This window comes from Tamandua tetradactyla, chromosome 7 (assembly GCF_023851605.1).
Source record: "Tamandua tetradactyla isolate mTamTet1 chromosome 7, mTamTet1.pri, whole genome shotgun sequence".
Lineage (NCBI taxonomy): Eukaryota > Metazoa > Chordata > Mammalia > Pilosa > Myrmecophagidae > Tamandua > Tamandua tetradactyla.
This window is the reverse complement of record NC_135333.1, coordinates 111,297,735-111,319,549: the sequence shown is the minus strand read 5'-3', so window position 1 is coordinate 111,319,549 and position 21,815 is coordinate 111,297,735. Positions and strand designations below refer to the sequence as shown.

General features: G+C 35.2%; 1 protein-coding gene and 1 long non-coding RNA gene across 3 annotated transcripts in view; one reads left to right on the top strand and one right to left on the bottom strand.

Annotated features, from left to right (window-relative positions):
- LOC143691812 (uncharacterized) overlaps positions 1 to 10,123 on the bottom strand; it is a 90,977-nt gene extending 80,854 nt beyond the window's left edge. For both annotated transcript variants that reach the window (XR_013179697.1, XR_013179698.1), the window contains exons 1-2: positions 9,842 to 10,123; positions 4,917 to 5,048 (exon numbers count right to left, since the gene is read on the bottom strand). This is a non-coding gene — a long non-coding RNA (uncharacterized LOC143691812). The remainder of the gene's footprint in view (positions 1 to 4,916; positions 5,049 to 9,841) is intronic.
- Positions 10,124 to 10,215: 92 nt separating this feature from the next.
- LIMA1 (LIM domain and actin binding 1) overlaps positions 10,216 to 21,815 on the top strand; it is a 116,448-nt gene continuing 104,848 nt past the window's right edge. Inside the window, exon 1 of the mRNA XM_077170871.1 lies at positions 10,216 to 10,285. The gene's annotated coding sequence lies outside the window, so the exon portion shown is untranslated. The remainder of the gene's footprint in view (positions 10,286 to 21,815) is intronic.

The following is a 21,815-nucleotide window of genomic DNA, read 5'->3' as shown; positions in this document are numbered from 1 at the left end:
TGTTGAAATTTTTTGTGTTTGGTTTGTCTTGGGGAGAGTGCATGGACTGGGAACTGAACCCAGGTCTCCCACATGGCAGGTGAGAATTCTATCACTGAACTATGCTTGCACCCCCAACATGAGTCAATTTTGAAAAAGAAAATTAAAAAGGGAGATTTTTCTGTCAATGATTATAATCTAGAATATTACAGAAATAAAAGAAAAAGCAAGGAAAAGTTAAAAGCTAAGCCAACTTATAATAATGCCTAAAGTCACCCCCTGAGAACCTCTTTTGTTACTCATATGTGGCCTCTCTCTAAACCAGTGCTGCAGGTAAACTCACTGCCCTCCCTGTTATGTGGGACATGACTCCCTGATGTGTAAATCTCCCTGGTAGTGTGGACATGATTCCCGGGGTTGATCCTGGCCCTGACATTGTGGAATTGAGAAAGCCTTCTTGACCAAAAAGGGGAAAAGAAATGAAAGACAAAATAAAGTTTCAATAGCTGAGAGATTTCAAATAGAGTTAAGAGGTCATTGTGGTGGTTATTCTCACGCCTTATATATATATATCCCTTTTCAGTTTTTGGTTTATTGGAGTAACTAGAGGGAAATGCATGAAACCACTGAACTGTGATCCAGTAGCCTTGATTCTTGATGATGATTGTATAACTATATAGATTTTAAGGTGTGACCATGTGACTGTAAAAACCTTATGACTAGCACTTTATCCAGTGTAAGATGAGTAAGGAAATAAAGAGAAAATCAATAAATAAAATGGGGGGGGAGGGTAGAAAGTATGGAATGTTTTGGGTGTGCTTTTTCATTTTTATTTTTATTGCTTTTGGAGTAATGAAAATGTTCAAAATTTAATGGTGATTGAGACTCAGAGCACTGAAGCTATTAAAATCAGCATTACCCCGTTCAGCAACTGTTTAAAAAGCTGAAAAATGATCAGATTTCATCTACAGGTATGAATGAGGCTGATATGGATAGAACTGAGGTAAATCAGAATAGTTGGTAAAGGATGATAAATGGCCCATATTTTCAAACTTCAGCCCCTGTGCAAGACCAAAGTGGGAGGGGGATGCTGATTTGGTGCAAAATTTATATTTTGGGTAGCATATTATCTAATTTAACTTGTATCGTCAGTTTACTTGAACACCATAATTACATGGAATCTTCAATGGGGCATGAGATCTTTTTTGGTTTGTACAGGTTAGTGTGATATCCTGATATATCCCAGACTAATCTGGGCAGAGAATAAAAATGTACCTGCAAAGTCCCCTTGGGGGACTGGGGATAAAGGAAGAAATATTACACTTCTTCATCTGGGAAACTCCTGATATTCTCATAAGCAGTGGGCACAACCAATTCAATAGGCTGAGCCCTCAATCTTGGGGCTCACCTCTATGAAACTTATTCCTGCAAAGGAGAAGCTAAGCCTACTTATAATTATGCCTAAGAGTCACCCCCAGAGAACCTCTTTTGTTACTCAGATGTGGCCTCTCTCTCTGCATGAGACTTAACTCTCAGGGGTATAAATCTGCCTGGCAACATGGGACCTTGCTCCCAGAGATGAGTCAGAACCTAGCATCATTGGAATGAGAAAGCCTTCTTGACCAAAAGGGGAAAGAGAGAAATGAGTCAAAATAAAATCTCAGTGGCTGAGAGATTTCAGACAGAGTCAGGAGGTTAACCTGGAGGTTATTCTTATGCATTATATAGATATCCCTTTTTAGTTTATGGTGTACTGGAGTGGCTGGAAGGAAGTACCTGAAATAGTTGAACTGTGTTCCAGTAGCCTTGATTCTTGAAGAAGACTGAATAACTATATAGCTTCTGCAATGTGACTGTGTGATTGTGAAAACCTTGAGTCTTGTGCTCCTTTTACACAGGATATGGGCAGATGAGTTTTTAAAAAAATGATTTAAAAAATAAATAAATAATAGGGTAAAAATAGGGTAGATTGAAATAATGCGGGTCCAACGAGAGGGAGGGATAAGGGGTATGGGATATATGAGTTCTTTTTTTTTCTCTTTTTCTTTTTTCTGGAATGATGCAAATGTTGTAAGAATGATCCTGGTGAAGAATATACAACTATGGGATGATATTGTGAGTCACTGATTGTATAATACGGCTGGACTGTATGTGTGTGGATATTTCTCAATAAAAATATTTAATAATAATAATAAATATATCGAGGTCATGTCCACTGACTTTCCTCAAACTCAATGTGGTGTTATTTAGGGTAATGGGCAACCTATTTCTTAAGAGTTCTCAATGTTTCATTAAATCATTGCCCAGTATAAAGGATACAACACCTGCACTATAAACTCTGGCTAAAAATATTGGAAAATGCAGTTTATGTTACTAGAGACTCAGATATAGTCCTGCAACATTTTGTAACATTTGAAAAATTCAGAGCTGTTATTTTTCTCCAACTATACGATCTAACATTTATATTTATGTGAGGATAATTTTCTATGAAAGCAGCAAGTTTTGCAAAATTTTTTTAAGTTTTGAACTGTTAAACATTATATACAAAAGTAAAATTTTAAATTGTTGAAGTTTAATAAAGATTCTTAAATTAGAAAAAATCAATGGTGACGAATACACAAGTGTATGATGATACTATGAACCATTACTTGTGTTCTTTGGATGATTATATAGTATGTGAATATATCTCAATAAAATTACATTTTAAAAAGTGAACAGCAAGACAAAGAACAAATAAATAAACCAGTGGAACAGATAGAAAACTCAAAAATAGATCCATGATACACAGAACTTGACATATACAAAAAGGTGGCATCACAAAACCATCTTATCAGGAAAGAACAGATGGTTTAGAAATTATAGTTACAAATCTGTTCATATTATGAAGAAGTATCATTAGATTCCTACCTTAACTAAATACAAAGGTGGATTTCAGTGGGATGAAAGATACAAATGGAGAAGTAAAACAATGAATCTAATGGAATAAAATGTAGAAGAATATCTTCGTAACTTAAGGGGAGGAAAGGTTTCTTAAGCAAAATCCTACAGTACAAAATTTAAGGCCAAAAACTGATGGATTATTTACCAGCATGGCAAAAATTAAGAGGTGGTTAAAACCAAATCTTGCCAAGGATGTGCCAGTGACTTCTTGTGCACAGTAGTTAGAAGTATAAACTGCATTAACTGTTCTGGAAAATGACCCAGAAATACTAAGGGAAGTTAAGCACATGTGTGCCCTGTGACCCCAAGATCCCAGCTCCTGGGTTTATGCTCTAGAAAAACTGTCATGCAGGTTATCACAGTAATATGTACAAGTGCTCATCCAGCTCTATCCATGGTATCTAGAGGTGGAAGTACCCAGTGTTTCCACCAGGAGAAAAGTTTCACAAAATGGAGTGGATGAAAACTGTGAAAAATGTAGCCGCTAAAAGCAACAAACTAGGTGTTTGTTATAAAATTTATATCATACATAAATTTTAAACACATAATTGTTAAGAGAAAAAAGAAAAAAGTCTATTTAAAGCACAAAATTATTTATGCATAGTAAACACAAATATACAATCTGGTTCCTGGAACTTTTCTTCCCTCTCCTAAAAGCTATACAGAGTAAAAAGGAAAACAAATAAAAATTCCCACAACCTATGCTAAATACAGAAAATATCCTACAATCTCCAATTTACATGCAAATTGGGAAAAATACACTGGAAACCAGGCAGAATCCTCACAAGTATATGGAGGTCACAGCAGTTTCTTGAAAGAATAGGTAATGTGGAGAATCTTCGCGATGGCAGAGCCCTAGGGAATATCAACATGGGTTCATTCCAGAAAGAAAGAGCCCAAACCTTAGTAGCGATTGCTGAGAGCTGGTTTGAAACTTGGCAGATCAACACTTGTAACAGTAAATCAGAAGATCAGGACTTGGAAAATACGTAGGATCACAGATGGGAGTCCTGGGAACAAGCCACTTTTGGGGAAAAGATGCACTTTGGAAAGTAAAGGCATTATTCCTTGGGAACATCAGCCAGTGATAAATGAAAGAAAGAAAAAGAAGTAACTGGTAATAGGTGCCCAACTGAAAAAAAATAGGCTAGGAGAATCAGAAGAAGACCACAAAAAGGCACAAAGTTAAGAAAACTGCTCTTCACTACAGCAACAGAAGAAGGAGCTCTTGAGCTGAAAAAAAAAACAAAGAGGAAAGACCATTCCAATCTCTCCCTCAAATCCACCTGCTAAAATCTGGTCCAGAAAAATCCAATATATTAAAACATGAATAACAAATAAGAACAAAATTCAGTATCCATTCAAAATTAGTATTGGAGGGAAAAAGATAAAAGAACCACTTTTTTTTTTTTTTTTTTAGCATAGGCAGGAACCAGGAATAGAACCTGGGTCTCCAACATGGCAGACAAGAACTCAGCGGCATGGCCACTGAGCCACCACGGCCCACCATGAGAATCATAATTTTTGACAGATGAAAGCATACCAGAAAAATGCTGTCCCAAAGCTGGAGGAAAATGCAACACAACATTCTAAGTGAACTTAAAGTGAGTAAATAAACAATTGCAGATATGAAAGAAGACCATGAAATGGAAATGCAAAAACTTGTAAAAGAGATGGAAAAGATGTTATGGAATGGAAGCTGAGAGAACTTAGGAAAGAAATGAAACATGAAGACTAAATCATCCCAGTAACCAACACCGAACTACAAAATATGTAAAGTAAGTGGATGCTGTGGTATACTATCCGGGTACCTGCTAGAGGAATGAGACATGTGCCCTAAGTTACTGGTAATAGTGGTGACTGATAGCAATCAGCTGAATCCTTCTCTAGGCATTTGCTTTAGCCAAAGAGAAGCCCCCTCATCCAAAGTCACATTTCCTCTCTGAGGTACATCTATCCAACGACTGGTTCATGCAAGGATAAAGAGAGCCCCTTACCTCAAGATGATAAAGCTCTGACAGGTCATCCCAACTCCAAAGCACTTCATTGGATCAGCTGAGACCTTTGTTTTGACTGCATCATGGTTAGTGGTGCGTTGGTGCTGTCTCATACTGGCCGGTGATAGCCAACTGTTAAATTTTTAGAAATTTCAAAGACAAGTTGGTAAACACAGCCATTAAAATATATAAACTTAAAGTTAAGTTATCTTAAAAGCCAAGGTAATAAATACCCAATATTCATCACTTCCTAATTATTGTACTACATTTACTATTATTTGTGCTCTTGAGATTATGGCATTTTTATCTGTATGGGTGCTACTATGCATTTCTTCCCAGCTTTATCTTCAGTAAGTTGGTAGCTTACAATCAGCCATGATGGAAGTAATTATGTACTGGAAATTGACAAACAATACAAATCTGGGCTTTTTTTCCCCCTTGGAAAACTAGATGTTAAACATTTACCAACACATCACTAATGGCACTTCAGCTCCTCCTTCTTTCTTATCCCCATTCCTTGCTCAGAGGTGTTAATCCCAAGGGTACTCTGCAATAAACTTCCTGCATGCAAATTCTCTGTCACATAAAAAAATTAGTTAGGATTGAGTGTATAGTATGGGACATAGAGGATGGAACTAAGAAAATCAAGAAAAATGAAACAAAGAGATTAAAAGGATCAAAGGGAAAATGATAAATATAGAAACCAGACAAATAAGATCCAACATATATATTTCTAGATGCCTTGATGAAGAAAATAAAAATATTGGAATAAAATTAATATTTACAACTATAATGCAATAACACTTTCCTGGGGGAGAGATACAGAAAGAAGAACTGAATCTACATACTGAAAGGACATACCATGTACCAAGTTAAACAGACCCAGATCGGTCAACTTTAAACATATCCTAGAAAATTATTATACTTTAATACAAAGAAAAGGAAATTACCTGCTCTCCTGGCAGAAAGGCCAAATCATTTTCAAAGGATAGCAATCGGTTTAGCATCAGAGTTCTCAACAAGCTCAAAGCTAAAAACCAGTAAGCAACATCTACAAGATAGTCAAAGGAAAAAAGTGAGCATCAAGGATTTTACATGCAACCGAACTGTTGTATAAGTAGGAAAGCTATAGAAAAACAGTTTTCAGTATGCAAAAGAGAAGGGACCATTAAATTCATGAGTCCTTCCTAAGGCCCAGCTGCACCCAACTAGGAGAGGATTGAGAAAACATCCTCAAAGATTCAGCACTGAATACATTTAACTACAGACCTAAGACTAAAACAAAGGTGGGGGTAAGAATAGCGTGTAAATTGTATATATTCTGACAGTGTAATAACAGCTAAATAAAAAAGTTGAGATAAGGGGAAAGAAAGAAGAAAGTAGAATAAGCTACCTGATTGTCTAAGTGGGAGTTAAAGGATATCATTTAAAGCCAACAAAGTATTATTTACTAAAACATTTGTAAAGAGGACAAGAATAAACTTTAAGAAAGATAACACTATTAACTAACATTGGATAGTGGAAGACAATGAGAGGGGGAAATAAGGAGGAGCTTTTAAATTTTTTCATTTGCTGCTCTAACTAGCAAACTAATAGTGAATGCCTATTGAAAAAAGGGATGAAGGTTTTAAGAGTATTAATATAAAGGTAATGATTAAAACAAAAATACAAAGTTTTCCAAATATCAAAGAAACACAGAAATATGCATAAATAAAGCAACCACAACAGAACTTGATCTGTTGTGAAATTTATCACACTGTATTCTGAAAGACCACGTATTGTTCCTATACGTAAAAGGGATATTGACCAAACATGGCAGTAGTATCAATATATATTGGGGCTTAAATGACTTTTTAAAAGAAAGAGATTTTCAGATTACCTCACAAAGTAAAACCTAATGCCATGCTGTATATAAGACATAGCCTAAAATAAAAGTATAAGCAAAGATATAGTGGGCAAATGCAAATTTAAAAAAGCAAAGGTTGACAGCACTGAATTATGTCTATGAATGTAGTTGAAAGGCGAAGTTTAGAGTTATGTACATCACAAGTAGGAAAGCTAGAGAATAAAACATTGGGGCTGTATAACACAGTAAACCCTGTCATGGATGATGACTGTGATTAATATTACAAACATAAAAATGTTCTTTCATGAAGTAGAACAAATGTACATTGTTATTACAAGGAGTTAATAATACAGTGGTATATGGGGAAAATGCACCAATACAAACTATGGACTACAGACTAATAGTAATATTTTAATATTCTTTCATCAGGAGTAGCAAATGTTATAGCTATTCCAGATTTGTAAATTTTATTTCTAAATTCTGAGATGCTGAGCTATTTGTTAATAATCTGGTCGTTCCCTGGAACTTCAGGTATTTGTGTGACACTAGAGACTCAGAGTTAGAGCCTGAGCTATGAAAGTCAGTATTACGCATAAAGCTACTGTTAAAAAAGTTGAGAAAGTAATCAGACTTCAACTAGAGATATGAATGAAGATGAGCTGGACAGGACTAAGGTAAATCAGAATGAAGGGATAATATGTGGTCTGTGTGAAACCAAATGAAGAGCAGTTTATTTGGTGCAAAATTTATATTTTTGGTAGCACAATATCTAATTTAACTTGTATGGTCAGTTTATTTGAACACCATAATTACATGGAATCTTAAATAGGGAGTGAGATCTTATTAGTTTGTACACATCATTGTGTTTCCCCAATATATACAAGAGTAATTTAGACAGAGAATTTAAAAAGTATTTGCAAAGTCCCCTGGAGGAACTGGGGAGAAAGAAGGAAATATTAAACTTCCCATCTGGAGAATTCCTGATATTCTCACAAGCATTGGGGATAACCAATTTAATAGGCTGAGCCCATGATCTTTGGACTCGCCCCTATGAAACTTATTCCTGCAAAGGCGAAGCTAAGCCTACTGATAATTATGTCTAACAGTCACCCCCAGAGAACCTCTTTTGTTGCTCAGATGTGGCCTCGCTCTCTCTCTCAGCCAACACAACAAGGAAACTCACTGTCCTCCCCCTCTCAACATGAGACATGACTCCCAGGGGTGTGGACCTTCCTGGCAATGTGGGACAGAAATCCTAGAATGAGCTGGGACTTAGCATCAAGGAATTGAGAAAATCTTGACCAAAAACGGGAAGAACGAAATGAGACAAAATAAAGTGTCAGTGGCTGAGAGACTCCAAACAGAGTTGAGAAGTTATCTTGGAGGTAACATAGATATCACCTTTTTAGTTAAGGTGCAATGGAGAGGCTGGAGGGAACTGCCTGAAAATGTAGAGCTGTGCTCCAGTAGCTATGTTTCTTGAAGAGATTGTATAATGATACAGCTTTCACAATATGACTGTGTGACTGTGAAAACCTTGTGTCTGATGCTCCTTTTATCTGCCTTATCGACAGATGAATAAAATATATGGATTAAAAATAAATAATAGGGGGAACAAATGTTAAAATAAATTTAGTAGATTGAAATGCCAGTGATCAATGAAAGGGAGGGGTAAGGGGTATGTATGAATTTTTTCTGTTTTCTTTTTATTTCTCTTTCTGAATTGATGTAAATATTCTAAGAAATGATCATGATGATGAATATACAACTATATGATGATATTGTGAATTGCAGGTGAACTCACTGCCTGCCCATGTGGAACATGACTCCTGGCAATGAGCCAGGACCTAGCATCATCGTTATGAGAAAGCCTTCATGACCAAAAGAAGGAAGAGAGAAATGAGACAAAATAAATTTTCAGTGGCTGAGAGATTTCAGAGTTGCAAATTTATACTGGAGGTTATTCTTATACATTACATAGATACCCCTTTTTAGTTTAGTTGTTTTGGAGTGGCTGAAGGGAAGTACCTGAAACTGTTGAACTGTATTCCAGCAGCCTTGATACTTGAAGATGATTGTATAGCTATATAGCTTTTGCAAGGTGACCATGTGATTGTGAAAACCTTGAGTCTTGTGTTCCCTTTATCCAGGGTATGGATAGATGAGTGAAAAATAAGTAAAAATAAATAAATAATGGGGGGAGGGGTAAAAAATGGATAGTTGCAATGTGGTTAATGAGAGGGACCAGTAAGAGATATAGGAAACATGTTTTTTTCTTTTTGTTTATTTTTGTAGAATGATGCAAATGTTCTAAAAATGATCATGGTGATGAATACACAACTATGTGATGATATTATGCGAGCCATTGATTGTATTCTTTGGATGTACTGTAGGGTGCATGAAGATATCTCAATAAAAATATTAAAAACAAAAAGAGTAGCAAATGTACCACACCAATGCTAAGGGTCAATAATGAAGGGATAAGGGATATGGGATATTTTTTGGTTTTGTTTTTAGAGTAATGAAAATGTTCTAAAATGATTGTGGTGATGAATACACAATGAAATGATGCTATTGTGAACCATTGATTGTATACTTTGGATGAGCTGTATAGGGTATGGATATATCTCAATAAAATGCTTAGAAGAGAAAAAAGCAAGAGTTATAATCTTTAAGTCAGACAAGGTAGCATCTAGACGCAAAAAAGCATCATATGAGACAAATATGGCCACTTTATAGTGCTAAATGCTATAACTTGTAATGAAGATATAATAGTCATGAATATATCTATGCAACAAATAACAGCAGCAACTTTCATAAAGTAGAAAGATTTAGAGCAATAGACAGAAACATGTTAATAATGACTTTAATACATGTCTCTCAGTTCAAGACAGTCCAAAAAGACAACAACAAAAGTAAGAATTTAGGAGAACTAAACAACTAAGGCATTGATTAGCTTACTTATAAGATGAATAAAATGTTGGTGAATCCTTTACTACAAAATGCTACATATAATCTATCAGTTATTTATTGCTGCATCACAAATTACCCCAAAATTCCATGGTTTAAAATCACATACATATATTATCTCACAATCTCTGTGTGTCAGGAGCTCAATAGTGGCATAACTGGATGGTTTAGACTCAAGGTCTCTCATAAGATTGCAGTCAAGAAGTTGCCTTGGCCTGCAGTGATGTGAAAGCTTGGCTGGGGGGCTGGAAGATCTGAAATCAAATCGGTTCACTCACATAGATGTTGCCTAGAGGCATAAGACCCTTGTCATATGGACCTGTCTCTATTGCTTCCTAAGTATCATTATGACAGCAGTTGACATCCCCCAGAAGAAATGATCCAAGAGAAAGACCAAGGATGAAGCCACAATGCCTTTTTATGACCTAATTTCAGAAGTGACACACCATCACTTCTGCCACATTCTACTCATTAGAAGCAAGTCCCTAAGTACCACCCATGTTCAAGGAGAGATGCTCCATTTTTTGAAGATAGTAGTATCAAAGAATTTACGGTATGTTTTTAAACCACCACAAGTGGTATGCCAAAAGTACGGATTTTATTTTTGTTAAATGAAAAATCGATCTTTGAGTATTTAGTCTACTCTTAATGCCAGATAGCAGAAAGTTTTAAAATCACCAAAATACTCTTGAGCCAGTTAACTTTTTGAGTCTTCCTTTGACAGTCATTCAACAGACTTAGGAAAGGAAGAAAGAGAAGATTAAAAAGTTTTTATTAGGAAATACACAGAGACTACATTTGTTCAGAGTGACTCACTAATGGGAATACTCCAAAATTATCTGGCTTCCTTGGAAGCCAGAGGATAGTGCAATTTAGGGATTTGGACCTCATCTTGCTTGGGTTTAAAGGGGCTTTACCTTAATCAGGAGCCTGAAGCAGAGAGCAGAATAAGAGGGTGAGCGTGAAGTATGAAGTCGGTAGTGTTTCATCTCCAACTAGGATAAAAGCTACTTGTGGAAGGCTCTGTGTTTTCTTATTTCCCTTTCTATTTAGTTTAGATGCTCGATAAATGAACTCACAGAAATCAAGATAAAATACAGAACCTTCATTTAAAGTACTATTTTATAATTACAGAACTGAAGCTCCAGCTTCCAGTTCTGCTGTATGAAAGAGCTCACTGGAGTTCATAGCTCTAAATCTACTCACCTGCTTTATAAAAACTGGTGTTTAGCAGATCCCGGCATTGCCTAGTATTTAAAAACAAAACCAGCCAAGCAACCCTAAAGAATAATAATATACTTCTCTAAGAAATTGAATGAAAAACTCTCCCAATGACAGGACATAATTGAGCCCATCTGGGACTCATTTCAAAGCAAATAATCTGCAGATCGCTATTTAGAGCCAACTGCAAGAGCACAATTATCAGGAACTTCCATCACATGTAAAGTGTTGGAATAAACAGTTTCCTTTCCAGATGAGGTCAGTTCCCACAAGGCTATGGCTCCGATGAGATTATTGACCTTTTCTTGCTCCTAAGAAAGGCATTATATAAGTTTTTATTCCAACATGCCTTAACACAAACCAAATACTGATCCAGTGGACCTAGTCCTGGGCTGTTTAAATTTTAGCATCGGGAAAATGTGAATAATGTTTATGATTGTTACAATAACTAAAACTTTTAGTTCCTTTTTACTCCACTTTCCCCAGAATTTTCCCTTATTATTTGCAAAGATGGATTATTTTAGGACCAATTTAAAACACATATAAAAGAGAGTAACAAATCTGAGGTCTACCACACAGAGTGTGACCTTAGGTAAGCCTTCTAACCTCTCTTTGCTTCAATTTTCAATTCCTAAAATGGAAATAATATCCTTCCAGATCACAAGGTTACACTAAGCAATTAGTGATTTAATATTGGCCAAGCAATATCATGGGCTGAGCTCATTTTAACAAAATCCACAGAACTCACATTTTATGTTCTAGTATAGAGGTTGGCAACCTATGGCCTCCAGGCCAAATCTGGCCCATGGCTATTTTGTACAGCCCATGAGCCAATGATATTTTTAAAGTCTTGTAAAGGTAAGAGAAGGAGAAGCAGCAGCAGTAGCAAAAGCAGCAAAAACAGACTGTATATAGCCCAGAGAGCTTAAAATATTTACTAGCTTGCCTTTTACAGAAAAAGTTTGCTGATGCCTTTTCCAGTGGATTCAGCTGTTGTGAAAATATTTTTAGAAATAATGTTTTTCAATAAATATAATAGTAATCAAAATGTATATGCTTCAAGGCTATAGATAGCCTTGAGGTATATATGTGCAGTTGAGGTAGAAAGAAAAAGAATGAAGAAATTGCATTAGAGATCAATCACTCAATAATTTTTTTCAGAATTTAATTAAGCTACTCTTTATTGTAAACTATCAAATCATTCAATAAATATTTGAATGCCTACACGACAGTATGCTAAGCACTGCTGATATAGGAGTGAGGAATCAAGGAAATAATCCCTGCTGTCATGGATTGGAAGAAAGAAGCAGGGGAGGGGGAGTGACAATTAAACAAGCAATGACCATATAGTATGATAATTACAACAATAATTGATACACTTAAAGGCTAATAAGGGAGATTATAGAAAGGGTATCTAATCTAAATTTGGGATGTCAGAGGAAGTTTCCCAAAAGAATGACTCTTAAACTGGGACCTGAATGATGAGGAGCAATTAGTCAAGCAAAGAAGGGAAAGATTAGTATTCCAGTTTAAGAGACTATCAAGCAAAGGTCAAGAGGCCCAAGAGAGCACTGTATACTTGAAGAATTAAAGAAGTTCAGAAGTACTAGGACACACCTTGCAGGGGAGTGAGGGTGAAGGTAGGGTACTAAGATTGAGGCTTGAGCTATAAGCAGGAATCAGACCATGTTGAGGGCTTTAGATTTTATACTAAAGGTAATGGGAAGCCATGGAAAGATAAGATAGGGAGTAACAATAAAATTTCTGTTTTGGAGAACATACGCTAGTGGTTTGGAGAATGGACTGAAAAGGACAAAACAGAAGACAGGACGTGAAGGCTAATGAAGGTGTGCAGTAAACAAGATGAAAGTTGATGGAGCATACTGGGCCAATTATTGAGTTATTGCCTTTCAGTTCCAAAACAAACCTTCTATACCCTCTTTGTGGTGCTATTTATTTTAGGACTTTACTGTATCTGGAATTAACTTTGATATGAAGTAGGAATACTATTTCCTATTTTCTCACATGAATAGCCAATTGAATAACATCACTCAGTGAGTAACACATCACTCAATGATCTGAAATGCCATGTGTGCTGGTTTGAAAGGATGTATGTCCCCTAGAAAAGCCGTGTTTAATCTAAATCCCATTTCATAAAGGCAGAATAATCCCTATTCAATACTGTATGTTTGAAACTGTAAGCAGATCATCTCCCTGGAGATGTGATTTAATCAAGAGTGGTTGTTAAACTGGATTAGGTGATTACATGTCTCCACCCATTTGGGTGGGTCTTGATAAATTTCTGGAATCCTATAAAAGAGGAAACATTTTGGAGAATGAAAGATGCATTGAGAGCAGAGCAGAACGACAGAGCCACCAGCCAGTGACCTTTGGAGATAAAGAAGGAACATGCCTCCCAGGGAGCTTCCTGAAACAGGAAGCCAGGAGAAGAAGCAAGCAGATGATGCCATACTTGCCATGTGCCCTTCCAGATGAGAGAGGAACCGTGACTGTGTTCACCATGTGCCTTTCCAGGAACCCTGACCGTGTTCACCATGTGCCTTTCCAGACGAGAGAGAAACTCTGTGTTCACCATGTGCCTTCTCACTTGAGCAAGAAACCCTGAACTTCATTGGCCTTCTTGAACCAAGGTATCTTTCCCTGGATGCCTTACACTGGACATTTCTATTGTTTTAACTGGGACATTTTCTCGGCCTTAGAACTATAAACTAGCAACTTATTAAATTCCCCTTTTTAAAAGCCATTCCGTTTCTGGTATTCCATTCCTGCAGCTAGCAAACTAGAACGCTATCTTAATCATATGTCTAATTAATACTTGTATGTAGGAATACCCTTTTATTGATTGGTTTACCTATCCTGGTGCCAATACATACTGTATATCAATTATTATAGCTTAATAATAAGTCTGGCTGTCTAATAACGGTTTCTTTGCTCTCTTTGTTCTTCCATAAAACTTTTAGAATCAACTGGTCAAGTTCCTAGATAAACAGCATTGGGATTTTGATTGAATTGCACTGAATTTGTGTATCAATTTGGGAAATGGAAATGGGTATCTTTGTGATATTGAGCCCTTCTATACATAAACATGATGTAGTTCCCCATTAATTTAGATCTTCTGCAATGTTTTTCAATGAAATCAATTTTCTCCTCCTCACTATTTTGTACATGATTTGTTAGACTTACTCCTACTTACTTTGCTATTGTTACTGTTTTTATTGTTATTACATATGGTACTTTAAATTGAAATTTCTCACTGCAGCTGAAATACAAAAATGTATTTGTTGTTGTATATTAATCTTATACACAGCCACCTTGCTAAACTCAATTATAATTTCTGATAATTTATGGGTTATATACTTCAGAGTTTTCTGAGGAGACAAGTATATTCTCTGTTAATATTTCTTCCTTTTACATTCTTATCTCTAGTTTCTTTTTCTTGATTTACTGCTTTATCTAGGACTTCTTGATTTACTGCCCTATCTAGGACTTCTTGAAAAAGGCTGAATATAGCTGATAAGTAGAAGACATCCTTATCTTGTTCCTGGTTTTACAGGGAATTCTTCTAAAGTTTTAACATTGTGGATTATATATGTTTTTTGTAAATTCTTTTAAGTAAGGAAAATTTCCTTTTTAGTCTTGCTAAGAACTTTTATCTTCAATGAGTGCTGAATTCAAATGTTTGTTCTGCATCTATTGATATAATCATAGCTTTTCCCCCTTCTTCTGTTAATACAGTCATTTACATTGATAGATTTGCTTTCTAATGTTAAACCACCCTTACATTCCTGGAATAAACCCACATAGATCATGTATAATCTATTAATATCTGTTTAATATACTGCTGGATTCAGTGTACTAACAATTTATTTAGAATATTTGAGTCTATGATAATGAGTTATATTGGCCTTTCATTTTCATCCTCTCCCTGTCTGGTTTTGAGATCAAGATATTTATATGCGCCATCTCTTTTTTCTTATTAATACTACCACAGCTTTATTGATCTTTTCCTATGACCAACTTTTGGTATTATTGAGCCTTTCATCGTAGTCGTTTTCTTTTCACTAATTGATTATCTTTTCATTATGACAATGTATTTTAAGTATTGCTTTCACTACAGTTCACAAATTTATATACATGGCATTTTCATTATGATTCAACTCTCAAGTATTTTTAAAATTTCCATCATGATTTTATCTTTGACCCATGAGTTATTTAAATTTGTATTTATAAGACAAATTGTACCTTTTTTTATTAACTTGCTACTCAATTGTATTGTGGCTAGAGAATGTAATCTGTACATTGATTTTTTAAGTTTTGTTGAGATTTGTCCCCGTACCAGATCAATTTCTGTAAATGTTCCATGTGTACTTCAAAAGAATGTATATTCTCTAATTATTGGGCACACGGTTCTTTAAATGGACATTAACTCATACTTGCTAACTGTGTTTTTAAACCATTTTCATTTTTACAAATTTTTTTGTTTGTTTACTGGGTAAATAAAAATTTCCCCCTTTTATAGTGAAGTTTTCCATTTTTTCCTATTGTTTTATCAACCCTGCTTCATAGATGTTAGGCAACTTTATACAATGCTTAAATATACTTATTATAGCTTTCTGGCTAATGGAACTTTTATTTTTATGTAATGACACTCTGACTTCTAATGCTTTTTATCTAACAATCTGTTTTATTTGATGCTAAGATAGCTACCCTAAGTGAGTTCAGTAGGTCACCCACGTCTTTATGATTCTAGGTCAGGTCAGGGAAAAGGCATTAATTATAAAGGGAAGAGGGTTACAAAGAAACCGCTCTGTTCATTCTTATAGTACACTTATCCAGTTGAATTTGAGTTGTTACATACATTTTTGTCATTTAGTTTTTCATATATGCCTTCATTTACTTATTCATTTAACAAATATTTATTGGGCCCCTGCTGTATAGTGGATACTATTCTAGGTATATGAACAAAACAAAGAAGATCCCTGCTTCCTACTGTGGAGAAAAAAAGAAAGAAAGGATCAAACAAGTACGAATGATACTTGAAGAAAAGATAAGGGCTATAAAAATATATACGGCAGAGTAATTAGTTAAAAAGTGCTTAGGGAAAGTGGTGTGGGAAAGCCATTTTTAAATAAAGTGGTCCAGGAAGGCCTCTCTGAGGAGATGGTATTTTAAGGAGACTCCAGAAAAAGATAAAAGCCAAACAAAGAAAAGGGAGAAGGTTTTCCAAGCAGAGGAAAGAGAAAGCAGGACGTCCTCTAGAGAGGGAATGAACCTGGCCTGTGAAAGGCATATAAAGAAAACCAGCCTGGTCAGTGAGGGGGAGGAGAATGGCAGAAGACAAAACTGAAGAAGTACAGGACTAGATCACTTTTAGATTTTATTCTGTGATGAAAAGCCCTTTCAACTTTTAAATAGGTGGATGTAATAACCTGATTTACATTTGCTAACAATCCCTCTGTCTCCCACTTAGAGAATCAGAGAATCAATTGTAGGGGGAAAGAATAGGTTCAACAGACCCAGGCCAGAATGGCACAAGCTACAGTGGTAGCAGGAGGGGGTGACAAGTGGTCAGACTCAGAATTGATTTTGGAGGAAGAGATAATAAAATACGCTGATGGAGGAAGGAGGTGGTGAAGAGAAGAATCAAGAGTGCCTCTTAGGTTTTTATCCTGAGCAAATGGGCAAATAATCGTACCATTAAATGAAATGGAAAAGACTGAGGAAAAGGCATGGGGGTGTGGCAGAAGTAAGTGTTCGGTTTCGAGCATTTTACATTTGCCAGGCCTGTTGGACACCTCCCACAGTAGGCAGTTGGAATTTGAAACTCCAGTAGGGGCTAGAGAAAATTCAAAACTATTGTTTTAGTGTGAATAAGTAACAAAAGAAAAGATTTGTCACCTGAAGTATGGGTAGAGATCAAGAGAGCTTGAACAATCTTGGAATGGAATGTTAGGTAGCAAGGGAAAGGGGTGTCACAAATTTTTTAAAAATATTCAGAACAGAGAAAATGGAACATGGTAATATCAGTGTTTCTTGGCATTTGCCCTATATTCCACTGTCCTAAAGAACAAAAACTGTTTTGGTACAATAGAAGCAGAAATCCATTACGCATTTCACCACTTAATACCCGACGTCAATAAACTGAATAAATTCAAGAAAAGGAAACAGCATATTGGTTAGGATGCTTTCAGCAACAAATTACAGAATATTCACTTAACAACTACTTAAACAATAAAGATATTTAACTATTTCTCCTAACAATAATTATCTCCGGAAAAGCATGTTAATGCCTGAGTGATTTTCTTATTTTTGATGGTGAAGTATTTAAGTGATGCAATAACAGAAAGTGTAAAAAATTGGTGGCACACATCTGTGCTAGCTTAAATTTATGCATGAACAAGAGGAACAGAATTAGTGACTTTTATAAATCAAACAAATATTATTTGATAGCTGTTATAGGCTAAGTTGAATATATATATGAATATATTTTATAAACAGAATCAGAGAAAAATTTCTGTGATTTTATGCTTGAGATAGAGCCACTGCACTGGACAACAGAATTTTTGTACATGCTAAAAAAAGTGCAATTAGGATCTTTGAATTCTAATTCTAGCTTGCCTTCCTTGTCACTTATAAGGGCCAAATCTTTACTTTTTATATGCTTGGCATTTAATACAGTGCATAAATTGTATATATACCTTATCCAAATAAATATTTGATTGACTTCAGAAAGTTTAATATTCATTTTGTTCTTCATCAAAATGGGGGTTAGTGATACAGATGTAACTTAAATTAGCATGATCAGTCCAATTGAATGAGATTATTTCATGTTTTGGCAGATATTCCAAAAATAAAAACTCATTTTTTTTCTGCAAGATCTCCAAAGTACCTTAAGATATCCGCACTAACATAATTGAGAATCTGTTATTTGCTAATAGAGATGTAGAGATCCTCCCAACAAACAGCCAGGGATTTTTTTTTTTTAAGTCTTTTTCTGCCCTTAGAAATAAAATTAAATGTGAAAGGGCATGTGTACTGGGAAGCAGGGAAGAGGGACCAGAAGCAACTTACATTGGGTGGTTCCATTGGCTCTTTTACAGGATAAATGTGAGAGGAGGTGAAGAGGGCCAGAATCTGGTAATTTAAGGTGACAGACACTAATAATAAGTGTCTTTGAATTTAAAAGCTGCAGCAAGAGAGGGCATAATTAAATTACATGAGGACAAAGAAGGATAGAAACAGACTAAAAGGTGCTCTCAGGTCAGTCTTCCACTACAGCTGGGTACTGTTCTCACAGAGTTCCCTAGAGAGTCTTCTACCATCAAGTGACATTTGAGGTATTACACATGTGAGATGGGATTGGATACCTTGGGCATATGATCCGTAAGGGGCTGACAGTGCATACTTCCTGCTGAACTAGTTACTTATCTGAGAGTTTGATCCCCTGAACTCAGATGTTCTCCTGTTCTCCAGTATGTTACAAACTTCCATCATTCTGTAACTAAAAAGAATGAGAAAGAACCAAAAGATCAGCTTCTGCTGTGTGGTATGCAATTTACATCCAGAAAACTTCTCAGTTTATATCACGGAGGTCTGTGAGAAGGGAGGAATGGATCTAACACTTACTGAATGTGAACTATATGCTAATCAGAGTACTAGGTGTCACAATTTAATCTGCGTGACAGTACTGTCACTTAAGTATTATTATTGCAAAGGAATAAGCTGAGGCTTAGAGAAGCCTAGAAATTTGCCCTCTGACTCATGCATGGTTAAGAAGTTGAAAAGATGGAATTCAAATGCATTTTAACTCCAAAGTGTATGTTTATTCCCAGGAGTAAGGGATCCCTCCCAGTCAAGTGTTTATGCCTGGGTGTTTCCCTCCCTCTTGATAATGCTTCATTTCTCTGCTGCTGTAACATTTACTCAACAGAATGACTTCATGTTTCTATTGAAACAATTTAACATTCTGCATACTAAGAATAAAATCGCAAAGTTTCTTGAAGTTTAGGAATTTTAGTGTAGATGTGTTTAAAATTCTAAAAGACTGAAAGGAAGTACTCTAAGCCTGCCAACAATAAGTTTTTAAAAAGGAAAATCACTTCCTTTTTCATTTATTGGAATTGCTTGGAAGAACAAGTCAGGAAATCCCCTTCCTTGATTTGTGGTATTTATGTGGCTAACTGTTGTTCCCAAAGAACAGTATAATTTATTTTGCTTTATGCTTTGGAATTTTCAATGTTTTTTTTCATTCATCTTTAATAGAACATAATTTCAGTTACTTTAAAGATTTTTTACATGACTAGTCTTTATTTTACTCCCTTTTCTGTGTTCTGAGAAAGGAAGCTATAAGCAAACAAAGATTGCCTAATTATTTCTTATGCACAAAAAAAGTATAGGTTGTGATTAATAGTACAAATATAAAAATGTTCTTTCATGAACTAGAACAAACATACATCACTATTACAAGGAGTTAATTATAGAGTGGTATATGGGAAAAATGCACCTAAACTATGGACTATAGTTAATAGTAATATTTTAATATTCTTTTATCAACAGTAACAAATGTACCACACTAATATTAAGGATCAATAATAGGGTATGGGATGTTTTTTGTTTTTTGTTTTGAGTAATGAAAATATTCTAAAGTTGACTGTGGTAATGAATGCACAAGTATGTGATGTTACTGTGAAGCATTAATTGTACACTTTGGCTGGATTGTAGAGTATGTGAATATCTCAATAAAACTGCTTTTAAAAACTCCCTAAGTTCAAACAAACAAACAAAACCCACAACAAGATATCATTTCATACCTACTAGAATGGCCACTATTAAACAGACAACTGCAAGTATTTGGAGAGGATGTGCAGAAATAGGAACACTTATTTACTGTTGGTGGGAATTTAAAATGGTACAGTTGCTGTGGAAAACAGTTTGGCAGTTCCTCAGGAAACTACCATTGACCCAGCAATCCCACTAACAGGTATATACCCTGAAGAACAGACATTTGCACACAACATTTGCACACCGATGATAATAAAGGCATCATTCACAATTGCCAAAAGATAGAAGTAGCACAAGTTTTCATCAACTGAGAAATGGATAAATAAAATGTGGTATATACATATGATGGAATATTATTCAGCTATAAGGAGTAATGAAGACTTGATGCATGTGACAACATGGATGAATCTTGAGGACATCATGTTGATATGAACAAAAGGACAAATATTTTATGATCTCACGTATTTGAACTAGATATAAAGAGCAAACTCATGGAGTTAATATGTAGAATAAAGAGTATCAGAAAATAGAATGAGGATAGAGAATGGTGACCTGGTGCTTAATTTGTGTAGAATTTTTTAATAAAGTTGAGTGTAAATGTTTGGAAATGGACTGAGGTGATGGGAGCTGTATTAGTTTGCTAAAGCTGCCAGAATGCAACATACCAGAAATGGAACTTTTTAAAAAATAATTTTTTTCTGTTTTTAGAAGTACACAGATAGGAAATCAAACCTGGATCTCCCACATGGCAGGCAAGAATTCTACCACTAAACTGGGTTTGTCCTTGCATTCTGAAAAGTTTTTAAAAAGGGAATTTATTAAGCCACAAATTTACAGTTCTAAGGCCATAAAATGTCCAAACTAAGGCGTCCAGAGAAAGATACCTTAACTCCAAAGAAAAGCTGATGTCTGTCACATGGGAAGGTACATTATTAAGAAAGTAAAAATACAACTTACAGAATGAGAGACAATATTTGGAGACCATGTAATTTGTTAAGGGTTTAATATCTAGAATATATCAAGAATTCCTACAACTCAATAACAATAGACAGCCCAATTTTTAAAAAATGGACAAAGGACATAAACAGATATTTTGCCAAAGAAGCAAAACAAATGGCCAATAAGCACATGAAAAGATGTTCATCATCATTAGCCATTAGGGAAATGGAAATAAACCCATAAGTTTCATACACACCATGATGGCTATTGTTTTAAAAAATGAAAATTAACAAGTACTGGCAAGGATGTAGAGAAATAGAAATCTTAGTACATTGTTCATGGGAATGTAAAATGGGGCAGATGCTGTGGAAAGCAATTTGGCAATTCTCAGAAATGTTAACGTAGAATTACCGTAAGACCTGGCAATTGTGCTTCTGATATAAATATATCCAAAAGAATTGAAAGCAGGAATACATATCATAGTAGCATTCACAATAGCCAAAAGGTTGAAATAACCCAAGTGTCCATCAATAGATGAATGGATAAACAAAATGTAATATATACATACAATGGAATATTACTCAGCTATAAAAAAGAATGAAGTTCTGATACATGCTACAACATCAAAATGAAAACATTATCCTAAGTGAAATAAGCCAGATACCAAAAGACCAATGTTGTATCACTCCATTTATATGAAATATCTAGAATAAACAAATCCATAGAGATGAAAAGTAAATTAGAAGTTGTTAGGAGCTGGGGGAGGGGAAATGGGAGTTATTGCTTAATCGGTACAGAGTTTCTGTTTAGGGTAATGAAAAAGCTTTTGTTAGGATGGTGTTGATAGAAGTACAACATTGTAAGTGTAATTAATGCCACTGAATTTTACAGTTAAAATGATTAAATGGCAAATTTCCATATACACACACATACACACACCTAAAATACTAAAAATCAAAATCTGGGGGAAAAACGTAGACATATTGCTAAATGAATAAAATTAAAAGTCCAAAAACAGACTTACCCAAATATTATCATTTAATTTTCTACAAAGGGGTCAGAGTAATTCAATGAGAGAAAGGATAGCCTTTTCAACAAATGGTGCTAGAACAATTGGATAT